This window comes from Giraffa tippelskirchi, chromosome 1 (genome assembly GCF_054371585.1).
Source record: "Giraffa tippelskirchi isolate mGirTip1 chromosome 1, T2T-mGirTip1v1.2.pri, whole genome shotgun sequence".
Taxonomy (NCBI): Eukaryota; Metazoa; Chordata; class Mammalia; order Artiodactyla; family Giraffidae; genus Giraffa; species Giraffa tippelskirchi.
In genome coordinates, this window is record NC_137275.1 from 117,610,094 (window position 1) to 117,626,592 (window position 16,499).

General features: G+C 40.3%; 1 protein-coding gene across 13 annotated transcripts in view; it reads left to right on the forward strand.

Annotated features, from left to right (window-relative positions):
- The window catches only part of PRDM5 (PR/SET domain 5), a 261,033-nt gene that overhangs the window by 80,878 nt on the left and 163,656 nt on the right, over positions 1 to 16,499 (forward strand). The window lies entirely within an intron of this gene.

Below are 16,499 nucleotides of genomic sequence, written 5' to 3' on the forward strand. Positions count from 1 at the left end.
GCCTGTGGGCTACGGTCCATAGGTTCACAAAGAGTTAGACATGACTGAAGTGACTTAGCACGTATCTATCTATCCATCCATCCATCTAGAAAGAGAGAAAAGAGACAGAGACTGAGAAAGAGATTTATCTTAAGGAGTTGGCTTATGTAGTTATGGAGGCTGGCAAGTTCAATCCCTTCAGAGCCAGTGTCCCACCGCAAGTCCAGAGGCCACAGGCTGCTGTAGAACAGTGAAGAGCAGATGTTCTATTTCAAGTTTGATGACATGAAAGATGCTGTAGAATCAGCAAGAGCCAGTGTCCCACTTGAAAGGCTGTCGGGCCTGAAGAGTGGATTTTCCAGTTTAAAAGCCATTAGGCAAAAGAATTCTCTTGGAACTTCCCCTGTACTCCACGGATTAAGACTCTGCCTTCCAGTGCAGGGGGCACAGGTTTGATCCCTGGTCAGGGAACTAAGGTTCCACATGCCACAGCTTGGGGCCAAAATTAAAAAAAAAAAGAAGAATTCTCTTTTACTCGGTGGGGGAAGGGAGACCCTTTTGTTCTTTTCAGGACTTCAGCTGATTCGATGAGGCCCACCTACATTGTACAGGGTAGTCTACTTTACTCAAATTCATGTATTAAAATGTCAATCTCACACAAAAACATCCTCACAGAAACAAAATAATGTCAGAATAGCTATCTGGGTGCCCTGTGGCCCAGTCAAGCTGACATAGGCAATTAACTCTCCCAGATGGGAACAATGTTTTATTGAATTCTGTATCCCTGTATTTTAGGATAGTCCTATACACAGCATCAGGCTCTGATACTAACTGTGACTTAAACTCCACTGATCCCTCAGTAGAAATTAAGGGAAGGAGAAAGAATCAAGACAAGGAGTTTTTAGAAGGACTCAGAAAACAGTAACAGATTTTTGTTTTCTCGGGCTCCAAAATCACTGCAGTTGGTGACTGCAGCCATGAAATTAAAAGATGCTTGCTCCCTGAAAGAAAAGCTATGACCAACCTAGACAGCATATTCAAAAGCAGAGACATTGCTGACAAAAGTCTGTCTAGTCAAAGCTATGGTTTTTCCAGTAGTCATGTATGGATGTGAAAGTTGGACTATAAAGAAAGCTGAGTGCCAAAGAATTGATGCTTTTGAACTGTGGTGTTGGAGAAGACTCTTGAGAGTCCCTTGGGCAGCAAGGAGATCAAACCAGTCCATCCTAAAGGAAATCAGTCCTAAATATTCATTGGAAGGACTCATTCTGAAGCTGAAGCTCCAATACTTTGGCCCCCTGATGTGAAGAGCAGACTCATTTGAAAAGACCCTGATGCTGGGAAAGATTGAAGGCGGGAGGGGAAGAGGACAACAGAGGATGAGATGGTTGGATGGCCTCACTGACTCGATGGACTTGAGTTTGAGCAAGCTCTGGGAGTTAATGATGGACAGGAAAGCCTGGGATTGGACATGACTGAATGACTGAACTGAACTGTAAAGTTCACTGGACAGATCATTAAGAGAATTAAGGAAGCTTTACATTCTGTTTGGCAGTTGACGTATCACATGTGAAAACTCAGCTCCTGAACTGTAAACTACAGAAGTGAAAGCAGAGCTAAGGTTGGCAGGAGCAAGAGGGAAGGGAAAAGAGTAAGGGAGCCCACTATCCCTTGAGTGTTTTCCATGTGCACTATTCTAGAAGCTTCACACACATCATGCTATTTGTTCATAACAAACTCTTGATAGTGTAACGTGAGGGTTATGCTGATTTCACACAATCCAAGTCTAAAACCAACAGTGGCAAGAGGAAGAATGCAAGGGAAAATGTACAGAATTAAGGTTTCAACTAACCGGAAAACGGTCATTTAGGATATTTCATTTCCTTATGTTATTAGCTAGCCTGGTTTTTTCAGTACAAATAGGTAGTGGATAACCAATGTGATTACTGTTCTTTTTGTACGGGCAAGTTAGTGATGACTTACCAAAGGGCCGACTGGGTTTAGAACATAGGATCTTTCGGCAGCCAGCTGTATTCAAGCCACTTTTTAGATTGTTCATGATACGTGTTGATCCAACCACACATTTAAATTGATCTCTTTTTAAAAATGTGTAGACATTAATTATTTTCAAGTATTTTATATTGGTTTTCTGAGGCATACTCATCTCACAGGATCTTCAGTTATATCCTAATTGTAATTTATGGGCTCAGTTTCAGTTCATTTGCGTCTGACTCTTTGCCACCCCATGGACTGCAGCACACCAGGCCTCCCTGTGCATCACCAACTCCCGGAGTTTGCTTAAACTCATGTCCATTGAGTCAATGATGCCATCCATCCATCTCATTCTCTGTTGTCCCCTTCTCCTCCTGCCCTCAATCTTTCCCAGCATCAGTGTCTTTTCAAATGAGTCAGCTCTTCGCATCAGGTGGCCAAAGTTTTGGAGCTTCAGCTTCAACATCAGTCCTTCCAATGAATATTCAGGACTGATTTCCTTTGGGATGGACTGGTTGGATCTCCTTGCTGCCCAAGGGACTCTCAAGAGTCTTCTCCAACACCACAGTTCAAAAGCATCAATTCTTCAGTGTTCAGCTTTCTTTATAGTCCAACTCTTACATCCATACATGACCACTGGAAAAACCATAGCCTTGACTAGATGGACCTTTGTTGGCAAAGTAATGTCTCTGCTTTTTAATATGCTGTCTAGGTTGGTCATAACTTTTCTTCCAAGAAGTAAGCATCTTTTAATTTCATGGCTGCAGTCACCATCTGCAATGATTTTGGAGCCCAAGAAAATAAAGTCTGCCACTGTTTCCACTCTTTCCTCATCTATTTCCCATCTAAGTGATGGGATCGTATACTATGATCTTAGTTTTCTGAATGTTGAGCTTTAAGCCAACTTTTTCACTCTCCTCTTTCACTTTCATCAAGAGGCTCTTTAGTTCTTCTTCACTTTCTGCCATAAGGGTGGTGTCGTCTGCATATCTGAGGTTATTGATATTTCTTCCAGCAATCTTGATTCCAGCTTGTGCTTCCTCCAGCCCAGCATTTCTCATGATGTACTCTGCATATAAGTTAAATCAGCAGGGTGACAATACACAGCCCTGATGTACTCCTTTTCCTATTTGGAAAAGGGCTCAGTTTGTTTCTGTGTAAATGTTACCAATATAAAAATTACCTGTAGACCCATGAAATCTAATTTAGGCAAACCCATTGTTTTGTAGGGGCTTCATTATTATATTTTAGAGAATATTATTCTATTTAAACTTGATTCTTTTCTTCTTATGCTTAAATAATGATTTTAAGCTTTCCTCACGTTCCTTTTTGGGCATTTCTTCCTGTTGTCTATTATTTCTTTAGAATCAGTAGGTCTCTCCGTTTGCCCAGACCTTCAGAGTGTTATATGCTCAGCTTTGAGCTTTGCCTCCAGAATCCCTCCGGTTATCTCTAAGAGTTCCCTTTAACTGTACAGTTTGCTTGTACTGAATCCTTCGGTTAATGGGATACTGTCAGTAAGTGTTTGTCTCCATCTGTTATTGCTACTACCCATGTTTGCTACTCTATGCCCTTTTGGTTTTTTTCATCGTATTGTAGCTTCCTACACTTCTCTCCTTCTTAGTAACCATGATTTCTAAGACAGTTTTTATCTTCATTTGGTATATTCGGTGCAGTACTTTTCTTCCTCTGTATCAACTGTGTTTCTTTCCTTGCAAGAAAATAGGAATCTACAAAAGATGATTTTTGCAACCTTGATACACCAAGAGATTATTATTTGACTTAATAATGGGGGTGAAATGAGAGTAGGGTTAGAGTAGGACTCATAAACTAGTTAGAGGCTCTGAAGTTTCACATTTGAGTTAGTATCTACAACTGTTAGGCTTCTGTGTGAGATCATGGGGCAGAAGTGATGCCAGTGCCTTTGAATCCTTTTAACACTGTTTCATCCTTTCCTAGGAGGGGGGTTGAGCGCCCTGTTACCATGCTTCTTGCTGTGAGCACGGTATGGAACTTTGCTAGCTCCCTTGAGGTGACAAACTTTCTTGCGGGAACAGTAGCTGGAGAAGCTGATTGCTTAGGGTTCACAATCACAGCTGAGCTAGGGCAGAGAGCTTAATATTTGGATCACATGGCAGATAGTGATTCAGCCTTCTGATTTGCTGGGATAATCTCCCGAGGATTACATTCCAGAAACACTGAGTTGGTAAGAGAAGATCATAATGTTTCCTGCAAAACATTATGAATCACTTGCATTCCAAATTGCATCTGAAATTTGGGGTATTCAGGAAATTTTTTATTTTATCTGTATGTCCCAGGAGTGGAGTAAATGAGAAACATTTGTGGTTATGTGGCTTGCTTGGTGGAAAACGTCAATCCTTGGTCCAATTTTTTTGGACAAGGGATTAAGAATTCGAGGTCTGATTTGGCAAAGGATTGGAGCTCCTTTTCGGAGACTCAGTTATACTTCTAGTTCTGCAGTTTATTCGATTTTGGAGGATTTGCTTTGGAAATGATTTAAGTGCCTGAATAATTGAAGAAGGATCTTGTAAGCAAAGAGTTCCTCCCACATGCACACATTTTAGAACATTCAGTTGAAATGTGTGTTCATGTCTATGAAAAATACTTCCAGCTAAACCAGAGAATTCTAAACGTGAAAGATTTGGCTTAAAATGAACCAGAAGAATTCTTAGGCTACATAAGAAATGGGTGATTCTTATTAAATGCTTATTTTATTACACTAAAGAAAAAAAAATGCAGTATTTGAAAGAGTAACTGAACTACATAGTGTTTTGCAACCTTTTGAAAATTCCTGATCCTTCAGTAGAAAAGTATTTGTTTAAACACAGAATTATGTCATTTGAAGTTAAAACTTGAAATTCTTTGGTTATTATATATCATGTTCTTAAGACATGTTTCCGAACATACTTTCCTTGGGGCTTCTCACAATATATTATCAACATACTGGAAATGTGGCTTGCTGTTTTAAGAAAAAAGAGCACATGGAAGAGTATCTGGGTCTTGGTCCACTACTCCATGAGGTTGTCAGAGCACTGGGGATGGTTTGAAGTCTGGAGGGTACTGAGTGTTAAGCTGTGCTTGTGATGCTGACACAGCTCTGCTCCAGTTCCCATGTCAGTTTGGTTTCCTCACTAGCAGGAGGGCTGTTCTAATATGTATTATTTGCTGTCCTACCTCTGCCTTGTGAGAGGATGGATAGTTTTAGGCAGTTTATTCCTGAGTCTTTCCTGGCGCCACCTGACGTTTCAGTACAACAGAGCTGGGAGATCAGGTATGGTCTCCAAGGAGAGCAGCAGCCTGGGTTTTTTAGAGCCCAATAGAACTATGCCCAGTGTCATCAAGCCACCAAGATCGACAGGCCTATCAGATAGCGTTGATGCAAAGTTCAAATAGCAGTGATACCAACCAAGCAACCAACAAAAAGAAATATCAAAAGGATGTCTCACCTATACCCCAAATTATACTTAGTTTCCTCAAATTCTGTCTCTTACCTATTTCTGTTTTTTCCTATCACATTTTTACAAATTTATGTTTCTACAGTATGTTGTAGACTCAGTTACAGAATTGTAAGGTTCAGATCTCTAGCAATATTCTTCAGTAAAATATCAGTTAAACAACTTACAGGTCTGTCTATCTTAGTTATCTTCAAGTGAGGTACATATTTGTCTTTCACTAAGATTAAAATTTAAACTAAATTAAAATTATAAGTAATTGGACCTGTGAGGTTTTAAATACCAATCCTACTGTTGCTGTGTGTTCCTGCAGGGAGTAGCATATTTTATTACTTATCGATTTTATTATTTTCAATTATGTTGTAGTTTATACATAGGGAACATGAATATGTATAGAACTCTCTTTAAGATATGTATACAGTGATAGCCTTGAAGGACAAGTTAATTCCTAATAATGATGATGATGGCAACTGACACTTTCTGAACACTTGCAGTGCACCAGTGTGGTGATATGTATTGAGAACTTACACGTTTGAGTTCACTGTGTACCCCCTCAATGTGGAATGCCTAGAATTGAGGTTTCAACAAAGAACCCTGAACCAGAGTGAAATTGAAATATAGCCCAGCTGGTATTTCTGATTTACTGTCACTCACGTCTGAAGTGAAATTGCCTCTGGGAAATCGCCTTTCTTTGTGAGAAAAACTTTGCCTGGGTTATATGAACAGCCTCAGGGCCGAGATGATAGCTTCAGGACCTGACTGTATAATTGCATGCCAGAGTACCCGCTGGACACCGTGACGTCTGCTGTCAGGAGGGTTGCAGAGTCATGCTGGCCCATAGGCCACTCTGCCAGCTTTCTTGAGTTTCACCGCTCTTTCAGGCTCCTGTCACAATCCATGATAAATTGAACTGTTGTCCGATCTTTGCATCAGATCCTCATCGTATATAAATGTTCTAATGAAAAGGAGAATGGTAGATAATACTATTTAGGAAAATAATAATCAGGTTTCTTTAAAGAAGGAATCATTTATCACAGATCTATAGCCACATATGAATGGACACCCCCTGCTCTCTGCTCAGCTGCATGTCAGCATAGAAACTGCTTTCTGGGAAACTCTCCATTCTCTTTTAGAATTTGAGCTGAGAACTTGGTCTTGTTCCTGAGTTTCAGCAGCAGCATTTTCAAATTTCCTGTGCCTTCAGTTCTGTATACAATGTAAAATCATTCACAGGAGACCAAATTTAAGACATCAGTCACTGCCTGCCACTTCAGTGAAAGACCCTTGGGGAGTCCATTTCTTGAGTATTTGTCAGAGTGTCCTTTGATCACTTGTCCATCATTCTCCTGTGAGAACATGAAAAAGTTCTTGAAGAATGAAGATATTTCAAGACAGGAGGTGCTATTGCATGGGTGTAGCCTCAGGTTTCGAATATCTCAGAGTAAATTACTTTCATTTTTTGCCTCCACATCCACCACGGTGGGGCTTCCCCAATCACTCAGTGGTAAAGAACCTGCCTGCAGTGCAGGAGACAAAGGAGACGTGGGTTCGATCCCTGGGTTGGGAAGATCCCCTGGAGAAGACAACCCACTCCAGTATTCTTGCCTGGGAAATCCCACTGACAGTGGAGCCTGGTGGGCCACAGTCCATGGAGTCTCAAAGAGTTTGACGTGGCTGAAGCAACTAAGCACGAGGAAGATGCTGTAATTACCATTTCTCTTTGTCACACTAGGATGCTGACCACACAGAGAGTCTAAGTAACTTCCTGAACCACTCAGCTTGTGGGTAGCTGGATAGGATTTAAACTCTGGTGTTCTGTCTTCACTACCTACTCTCTGACTCAGTTCTCTAATACCTTAGAGTTGAGATAAATTATAAAGGCGTAACTTCAGATTTAAAAAACCTTCCATATATCTGAGCTTGTTATTTAGATATTTTGAAACTGCTGAAAATTTGCAAACCAATTTAGTTATTTTAAAATATATTTTTTGAGGACACAAAAAGATGGAGAAATATACCGTGTTCATGGATTGGAAGAAACAATATAGTGAAAATGAGTATACTACCCAAAGCAATCTATAGATTCAATGGAATCCCTATCAAGCTACCAGCAGTATTTTTCAGAGAACTAGAACAAATAATCTCACAATTTGTATGGAAATACAGAAAACCTCGAATAGCCAAAGCAATCTTGAGAAAGAAGAATGGAACTGGAGGAATCAACCTGCCTGACTTCAGGCTCTACTACAAAGCCACAGTCATCAAGACAGTATGGTACTGGCACAAGGACAGAAATATAGATCAAGGGAACAAAATAGAAAGCCCAGAGATAAATCCATGCACCTATGGACACCTTATCTTTGACAAAGGAGGCAAGAATATACAATGGAGAAAAGACAATCTCTTTAACAAGTGGTGCTGGGAAAACTGGTCAACCACCTGTAAAAGAATGAAACTAGAACAATTTCTAACACCATACACAAAAAAAAACTCAAAATGGATTAAAGATCTAAACATAAGACCAGAAACTATAAAACTCCTAGAGGAAAACATAGGCAAAACACTCTCTGACATAAACCACAGCAGGATCCTCTATGACCCACCTCCCAGAATATTGGAAATAAAAGCAAAAATAAATGGGACCTAATTAAACTTAAAAGCTTCTGCACAACAAAGGAAACTATAAGCAAGGTGAAAAGACAGCCTTTCGAATGGGAGAAAATAATAGCAAACAAAGCAACGGACAAAGAATTAATCTCAAAAATATACAAGCAAGTCCTGCAGCTCAATTCCAAAAAAAAAAACGACCCAATCAAAAAGTGGGCCAGAGAACTAAACAGACATTTCTCCAAAGAAGACATACAGATGGCTAACAAACACATGAAAAAATGCTCAACATCACTCATTATCAGAGAAATGCAAATCAAAACCACAATGAGGTACCATTTCACGCCAGTCAGAGTGGCTGCTATCCAAAAGTCTACAAGCAATAAATGCTGGAGAGGGTGTGGAGAATAGGGAACCCTATTATACTGTTGATGGGAATGCAAACTAGTATGGAGAAGAGTGTGACGATTCCTCAAAAAACTGGAAATAGAACTGCCATATGACAGCAATCCCACTGCTGGGCATACACACCGCGGAAACCAGAATTGAAAGAGGCACGTGTACCCCGGTGTTCATTGCAGCACTGCCAGGGCATGGAAGCAGCCTAGATGCCCATCATCAGACGAATGGATGAGGAAGCTGTGGTACATATACACAGTGGAATATTACTCAGCCATTAAAAAGAATACATTCGAATCAGTTCTAATGAGGTGGATGAAACTGGAGCCTATTATACAGAGTGAAGTAAGCCAGAAAGAAAAACACCAATACAGTGTACTAACACATATATATGGAATTTAGTAAATCGGTAAAGATAACCCTGTATGCGAGACAGCCAAAGAGACACAGATGTATAGAACAGTATTTTGAACTCTATGGGAAAGGGCGAGGGTGGGATGCTATGGGAGAATGGCATTGAAGCATGTAAATTATCATATGTGAAACGAATCGCCAGTCCAGGTTCAATGCATGATACAGGGTGCTTGGGGCTGGTGCACCGGGATGACCCAGAGGGATGGGATGGAGAGGGAGGTGGGAGGGGGGTTCTGGAAGGGGAACACATGTACACCCATGGAGGATTCATGTCAATGTATGGCAAAATCAATACAATATTGTAAAGTAAAAAAATAGGTAAATTTTAAAATAAATAAATAAAATATATTTTTAAGGTTATTTACATCACATATTCCTTGGCTTTTTTTAAGTTCCCGGACTATCCATAAATCATTACAAAGCATTGTATCACCTTATCATAAAAGGTGCTGTCTCGGTAGTATCTGTCCTGGCCTTTTCTTCCCCTTTGGTTCCATTCGCCTCATCTTAGCTGCTAACTAGTGTGTTAAACGTGAGATAAAGTTAACATTTAGATTTCTTTAAATTAAAAATAGTAAAATTTCAGAATAGGAGCTTGTCAGGTTGGGTGTAAGGGAAATTTTTGAGCAGGTAGGCTTTTGTCTCTCAATCCAGAAATCACACAGCCAGTTTTCTCTACTGCCTCCATTGAAGACCAGCCTGCCCCCCCGTGTCCTTGTGTCACCCAGTAATAAAGCAGAATCTGTTGTTGCCTTTTGACTTTCTGAGGCTTCCTGAGTCACTTTAGAGCTTTATTAGAACTTGACTTCTGAGCTATTTTTCAGAATGATTTTTACCTAACTTATCTTACCTGTGTTTGTGATTGCATTAGTTATATATTTTCTCTGTAACAAATCTCCCCCACATGTTAACAAATTCAACCAACAAACATTTATCCTTCATACATATTCTAAGGATCAGGAACAACTTAGCTGGGTGGTTCTGGAGTTCTGGCTCGGGGACGCTCACAAGGTTGCTGCTGCTAAGTCGCTTCAGTCGTGTCCGACTCTGTGCGACCCCATGGACTGTAGCCTACCAGGCTCCTCCGTCCATGGAATTTTCCAGGCAAGAGTACTGGAGTGGGGTGCCATTTCCTTCTCCAGTGCATGAAAGGGAAAAGTGAAAGTGAAGTTGCTCAGTCGTGTCTGACTCTTAGCGACCCCATGGACTGTAGCCTACCAGGCTCCTCCGTCCATGGGATTTTCCAGGCAAGAGTACTGGAGTGGGGTGCCATTGCCTTCTCCGCACAAGGTTGCAGTCAGGTAGTAATCTAGGGCTCTTTGGTCTCTGAAGACCTGGTTAGACTCAACTTCCAAGTTCATTCCATAGTCATCAGCAGGTGGCTTCATTTCTTAACCGTGTAAGCCTTCCCTAGGGCTCCTCATGACAGAGAAGCAGCTTGCTGCTTCCTGAGAGAGTGATGTGTGTGAGAGAGAAAGCAGCAGTCTTTTATAACCTAATTTTGGAAATGACCTACCATACTATCATTTCTTTAGGATGCTGCTAGTCACACAGATGCAGACGCAGAGCAGCGTGGTACCGTGCAGGAGGAGACTGCACCAGAGTGTGGGTACCAGGGGGTGGGTCATCCTCCGAGGTCATCTTCAGGGCTGACTACTGCAATGATCAGTGTGGCGAGGGGGAAGAGGTAAGGCTAGAATCAGTGATGAAACAAAGCCTTGGCATAGAATCAGAAAGAAAGCAGAACCCAGCCCAGCTCAGATAATATTAAGGAAGGCAGTTTTAAACAGTAGATTCCTGACCCTTAACCTCACTGGCTGAGCATATTTGACTCGTTCAGTCAGTCAGCTGATAGCTCCCAAGCATCTGCTGGGCGCCAGGGCCTGTGCTCAGCATTGGAGATATGATAGTTAAAAAGATGATCTTATTCCTGTGTCCAAAGGAGGAAAAATAATCTATAACATTCTGTTCCTCTTTGTGATAATGACACCCACGTCACTGGATTTTTGTGAAGATTAAATTAAATGAGATAATATATGCAAAAGCCTAGGCCCCTGTAGGTACCAGTATACGTTAACAAGTATTTTCATCATCACTACCCCTGCCAGGTCCATAGTGCTTGTCTTTATAGTTTTGTTTCCGAGAACAAACTATTTTATTTCTTCTAAATCCCTCTCAAGGTAGCTACTATAACTTTAAGCATGTAGAAGACTTCTCAGTAAACACTCACTGGACAGCGTGACGGGACCTCTGGGCCCCTCCTGACCGGCCGCCGCATCCCGGCTCCCGGGCACCTTGCTTATTGGAGACCCAGCTGTGCGAGCGTCTGCCTAGGCTGACAGAGCACTGTTGCTGTGACGCCGTGCTGGCTGTGGCCGTACACTCTGGCTCCTCTTTGCCAAGACAACTTGGGCTTTGCAGACACAAGAAATGTCCTGAGGAGAAGGTGTCTTCCTGTGCTGTGCAGAGAGCTTTACTGGATACAGCGGTTTGGCAATCTTAAGAGTTAGCTGTGAGATCATTATGATATTTGTGCTAAACCACTTTTCAGCTTTCTCAGAGAAGCAGGTTTTGTGCAAGTCGGTTGCTACGTCAGAAGCACATCTACATTCTGCCTACTGTGAGAGGTCTTTCAGAATGGAGAGTGCTGACTACCAGAAGGGAGTGTCCCTAGAAATCATCTAAAAGGCTCATAGTTTTGTAACTCTGCAAAGCATTAACCTAAAGGAAGCCAGAGGGTTGAAGAGAGTGTGTTTCCTAATTGATTTGGGGCCTTTGGTAACAGGGTTAGTGACAGTGAATATATGAAGTAGAATTGAAAATAGAAATTCTGTGAAGTGGTTCTTCTCAGAGGACCAAAAGTGCTGAGTCCTTTATTTAATATTTAAATTAAATTTGTTACTCATTTAGGATTAAATTCTACTTAATATTTAAATTAAAATTTTTAAAACTGAAAACTTAAAAAATATTTAATTAAAAATATTCCCTTTACCCCTGGAACAGAAACCCAAACTATGTACTATATCGATGGTCTCACTTAGAGAAATTATTTATTTACACATGTATTCCCATCACTGGTCTGAGTTCCTCAAGAATAGCCTATGTCAGTTCTGTTTGTTTTCCCACTGCCCACCCTGCACGGATGCGTCTAGCGGGGGCCCAGGGAGTATGCTTGCCGACCTGGCTCCCCTGCTAGCTCTTACACCTCTCTTCTGATGTGGTATGCCTAGTTGCATGTGACTTGTCAGTTTGGAAAACCCTCATGTCTGGTCCTTTGAAATGACAGAGAGCAAATGCTTCCGCTTGAACTCTGGCCTGCAGTTTACGTGTATGTGAATATTTGGTCTGGCAGAGTGTTAACACTTTCACTCTGTCCATGCTGACTGTGTATGGTATGTGTGTACACATTTCAACCTACAGTGTAGGTATTTTTATCTCTTAGCCAGATGACTCTGTGGCCAGTGGCACCTCATCATTATGTCAAGTCTTTTTACACACATGACCACAGACCATCAGAGTCTTAAATTCAGGTACTCTGTTGTGTAACAGCGAGACAGTCCTATCTGAACTAACTCAGAAACTTGGGATATAGAGTAATGAAATGGCAAAGGTTAAAGGAAAAGGAGGGCTTTGCTGTGAAGTGGTAGGGTTCTTTCAAAGCATACTTAACAGATGGAATAATCAGAGATTGATATTTGAGAATTAATCAGTATTGCTTTAAATACACTGGAACCTGGCTACATCATTACAAGGTTTAAGAAGAGATATGGTAGATATTAAAAAAAAGAAAGTTTAAAATCTTTTAGCTGCTGAAAATATAGTGAAAAGAAAAGGCATTGGTTATTGATGCAGTGAAGCAAAGAATACAAATACCTCATTTATCAGAGGAAGAAATGAAACTAGCAGATACAAATGTTATATAAATTATATACATATTATATGTGAAATTTATTTGTAAGTGTTAAAACTATAATCTAGACACCTAAAATTAAGTATGCATATACCAATTGCTGCCAGGCAAGATTTTTTTGTATGTGTGACCATAAAGAAGGAAATGGCTTTGTTGTTGTTTTTCAGAACTGGAGATACATTTTATGATGAGTTTTAGATTTATTTCTTAGTGAATGGTATTAAATAGTTAACAAACTGCAAAGTACAGACAATTTAATGCATATAAAACAACACACTAGAATTACCAACATTTAGTTCTTTATCAGTGGAAGTTAGGTTTTCTAGTGTAATTTCTATTCAGAGAAAACTATCCAGTTCCTGAATAGGTTCTCATAAAAAGTTCAGCCACTACTAAGCAATAAAAAGTAAAACTGATAAAATATTCCAAAGAAGGTGTACAGTTTCTCTTATAATTTATATATCTTTCAGTTAATATAAGCTGCACAACAAAGTTACACTGTATTCAGCTAGGTTGAATTCTAGATTTTGAAGAAATTGTTTCCCAAAGCCTTAGGAGAAATGTTACTGTAGAACCTAATCTACTCATCCTTAACTGTGTCTTAGTGCTCTTTGAGAATCTCCCATGACTCAAAGCTGACAGGTTGGGAGAAGGGGGAAGGAAGACTCCTGACTGTGTTGTTGGTTACTGTCTGTGGTGCTGCATTGCATCAAGAAGGGATGGAGTACAGTAGAAGAGGTGCTCTAGGATTTAAGTGTGGCCTTTCTCTTCACTTGAAACTTTAAAGGAATCTAGAAAGTAATTAAGTATGGCATTATCATGACTGATTTATGTCGGGACTATGCACATCTTTTACGTATCAGTCATCCTTCAGCATGAATAAGGGCATGGCAGCCCAATCCAGTATTTTTACCTGAAGAATCCCGTGGACAGAGGAGCCTGGCAGGCTACAGTCCGTGGGTTTGCAAAGAATCCGACATGACTGAGCACATCCTTCAGCATCCCTTGGGGAGTTGGTTCCAGGACCCCTGTGTACCAAAATCCGTAAGTGTTCAAATCCCTTATGTATAAAAGGGTACAGTACAGTCAGCCCTGTGTATCCTTGGATGTAGAACCCATGCCTGTGGGATACAGAGGGCCTATTGTACTTAATTAAATAGGCAATCAGGCTAATTATCTATGATCTCTTAAGTTGGTATTTAATGAACATTTTATTAAAGTCACCTCAGTGGGCACAAATTAAGGCAGCACTTCCTGGTTTATTTTCCTGTGGTTAATGAAGTCCTTTGAGATATGGCTGGGTACGCTTTATGGTGGTTTACACAGCTGTTTGTTCTGTTAGTTTTTTTCATAGGAGACAGGAACAAAAAGGGGCATGGCATTCCGGCTGAGAGTTTATCCGACTCTTTTTCAAGCAATAGCATGTAAAGCCAGCTAGGCTTACAAGAGCTTTCCCTACCTGACTTAATTCTGTGCCCATTTCTGGACTATGGAATGCAGTGTGCTTATATGTAGCTTTCTTTTTCTACTTTCAGTTCAGTTCAGTCGCTCAGTCGTGTCCGACTCTTTGCGACCCCATGGACTGCAGCACGCCAGGCCCCCCTGTCCATCACCAACTCCCAGAGCTTACTGAAACTAATGTCCATTGACTCTTTGATGCCATCCAGCCATCTTATCCTCTGTCCCTCTGTCGTCCCCTTCTCCCGCCTTCAACCTTTCCTAGCATCAGGGTCTTTTCAAATGAGTCAGTTCTTCATATCAGGTGGCCAAAGTATTGGAGTTTAAGCTTCAGCATCAGTCCTCCAATCAATATTCAGGACTGATTTCCTTTAGGATGGACGGTTTGATCTCCTTGCAATCCAAGGGACTCTCAAGAGTCTTCTCCAACACCACAATTCAAAAGCATCAATTCTTCGACGTTCAGCTTTCTTTATAGTCCAACTCTCACATCCATACATGACTATTGGAAAAACCATAGCTTTGACTAGATGGACATTTGCTGGCAAACTAATGTCTCTGCTTTTTAATATGCTGTCTAGGTTGGTCATAACTTTTCTTCCAAGGAGTAAGCATCTTTTAATTTCATGGCTGCAGTCACCATCTGCAGTGATTTTGGAGCCCCTAAAGTCAAGTCTGTCACTGTTTCCCCATCTATTTGCCATGAAGTGATGGGACCGGTTGCCATGATCTTCGTTTTCTGAATGTTGAATTTTAAGCCAACTTTTTCACTCTCCTCTTAAGTTTCATCAAGAGGCTCTTTAGTTCTTCTTTGCTTTCTGCCATAAGGGTGGTGTCATCTGCATATCTGAAATTTTCTACTTTGTCATATCTAAAATGCATATTGCATTTATATGCTTGTCTTCAAATTCTTTAAATATATTCTGATTTGTTTCAATTCAGTAGGTCCAATATTGTGTTGTATACAGGAGTGATACATAATAATCCCTTGATATCCTTTGTACCTTGCTATTGAGTAACATGTTAATACTGTGTTGACATTATTTAAAACCCATAGGAATCCACATGGTATTTTTCCCTTTAGAAAGTCAATCACTAATGAAAATAAACAAAGCTAGTTATCCATGCTTATGAAATGAAGTTTCAAACTATGCCACTTTGACCTATTGTGAAAATGTGTAGAATTTTGGCATCAGCATTATTTCATTTAATTCCAACAGTTCCCCTAAAGTATTAGTATTACACCCATTTTGAAGATGAAAAAGCTGAGCTCAAGTTTATAAAAATCTAGAAGTGGTAGAGCAGAGCTTTCTGCCCCAGTTAGTCTGACTTGCAGCTTTGGTATTCAGATCTTCCCAGAAAGAGGGGGATGCTGAACCTGGTAGTCAGTTTTTCTCTAGAAGACTCAGAGGAATACATGCAGTTTTTAAAACAGTGATGAATATGTACTTCAAGTAACATTTTAAATTTCACCATTCTACACATATGTCTCCAGGACTTAGTTATTTCATAACTAAAAGTTTGTACCTTGTTTACCAGCTTCACGCATTTAGCCATTAAATACATTATTAAATAAGTTGCAGTAATGTTTACAGTTGACCTATTGCCAGAATTAGTGAGATATGTAACTATGAAACATACAGGAGAAATCACAGGTAGAAGTTATTTGGGATTGAGTATACTTTATTTGGGAGGTTCAGTGGTCAGTGATATGTTTCTATAAAAGAATATAAGTAACCTGTTTTAATATTTGGAAATACTTGAAAATTAAAAAGATGTTCTGAGAAGATACATTTTCCATTTATTTTGGTGAATGTTAAAAAAAGTGATGTAAGTAATACTTGTAGATTACCCCAACTTCTGACATCAGACGTGCACTCTACTTAAAGCTACACCAGTTCTCACTCTTTTCTCCCACACAGAAAAAGGTCCCTTTTCTTTCTTAAGAATAAGCCTTCCATCTGTGTTCCTCCCTCTGATGAATATTTACAATGTAGATTATCCGTTTTCTCCATTTGATACTTACACTCTCACACTCAACAGGATTGTTCTCATTGCTTTTAGATATTCAGGCTTTTCTTTCTTTTTTGAAATCTTTCTTTCCCTCTTGATGCCATATTCCCTTCCAGTGTGGATCCTTTCTCCTTCCCTGAATTGTCCCTTTGCCATGTTTTCATTTTTCTCACCATCAATACACTCCTTAACCCACACTGACCATGGTTTTGCCTTTCTCAGCCTTCCAGTGATTCTGTCTCAGGTCACCCCTC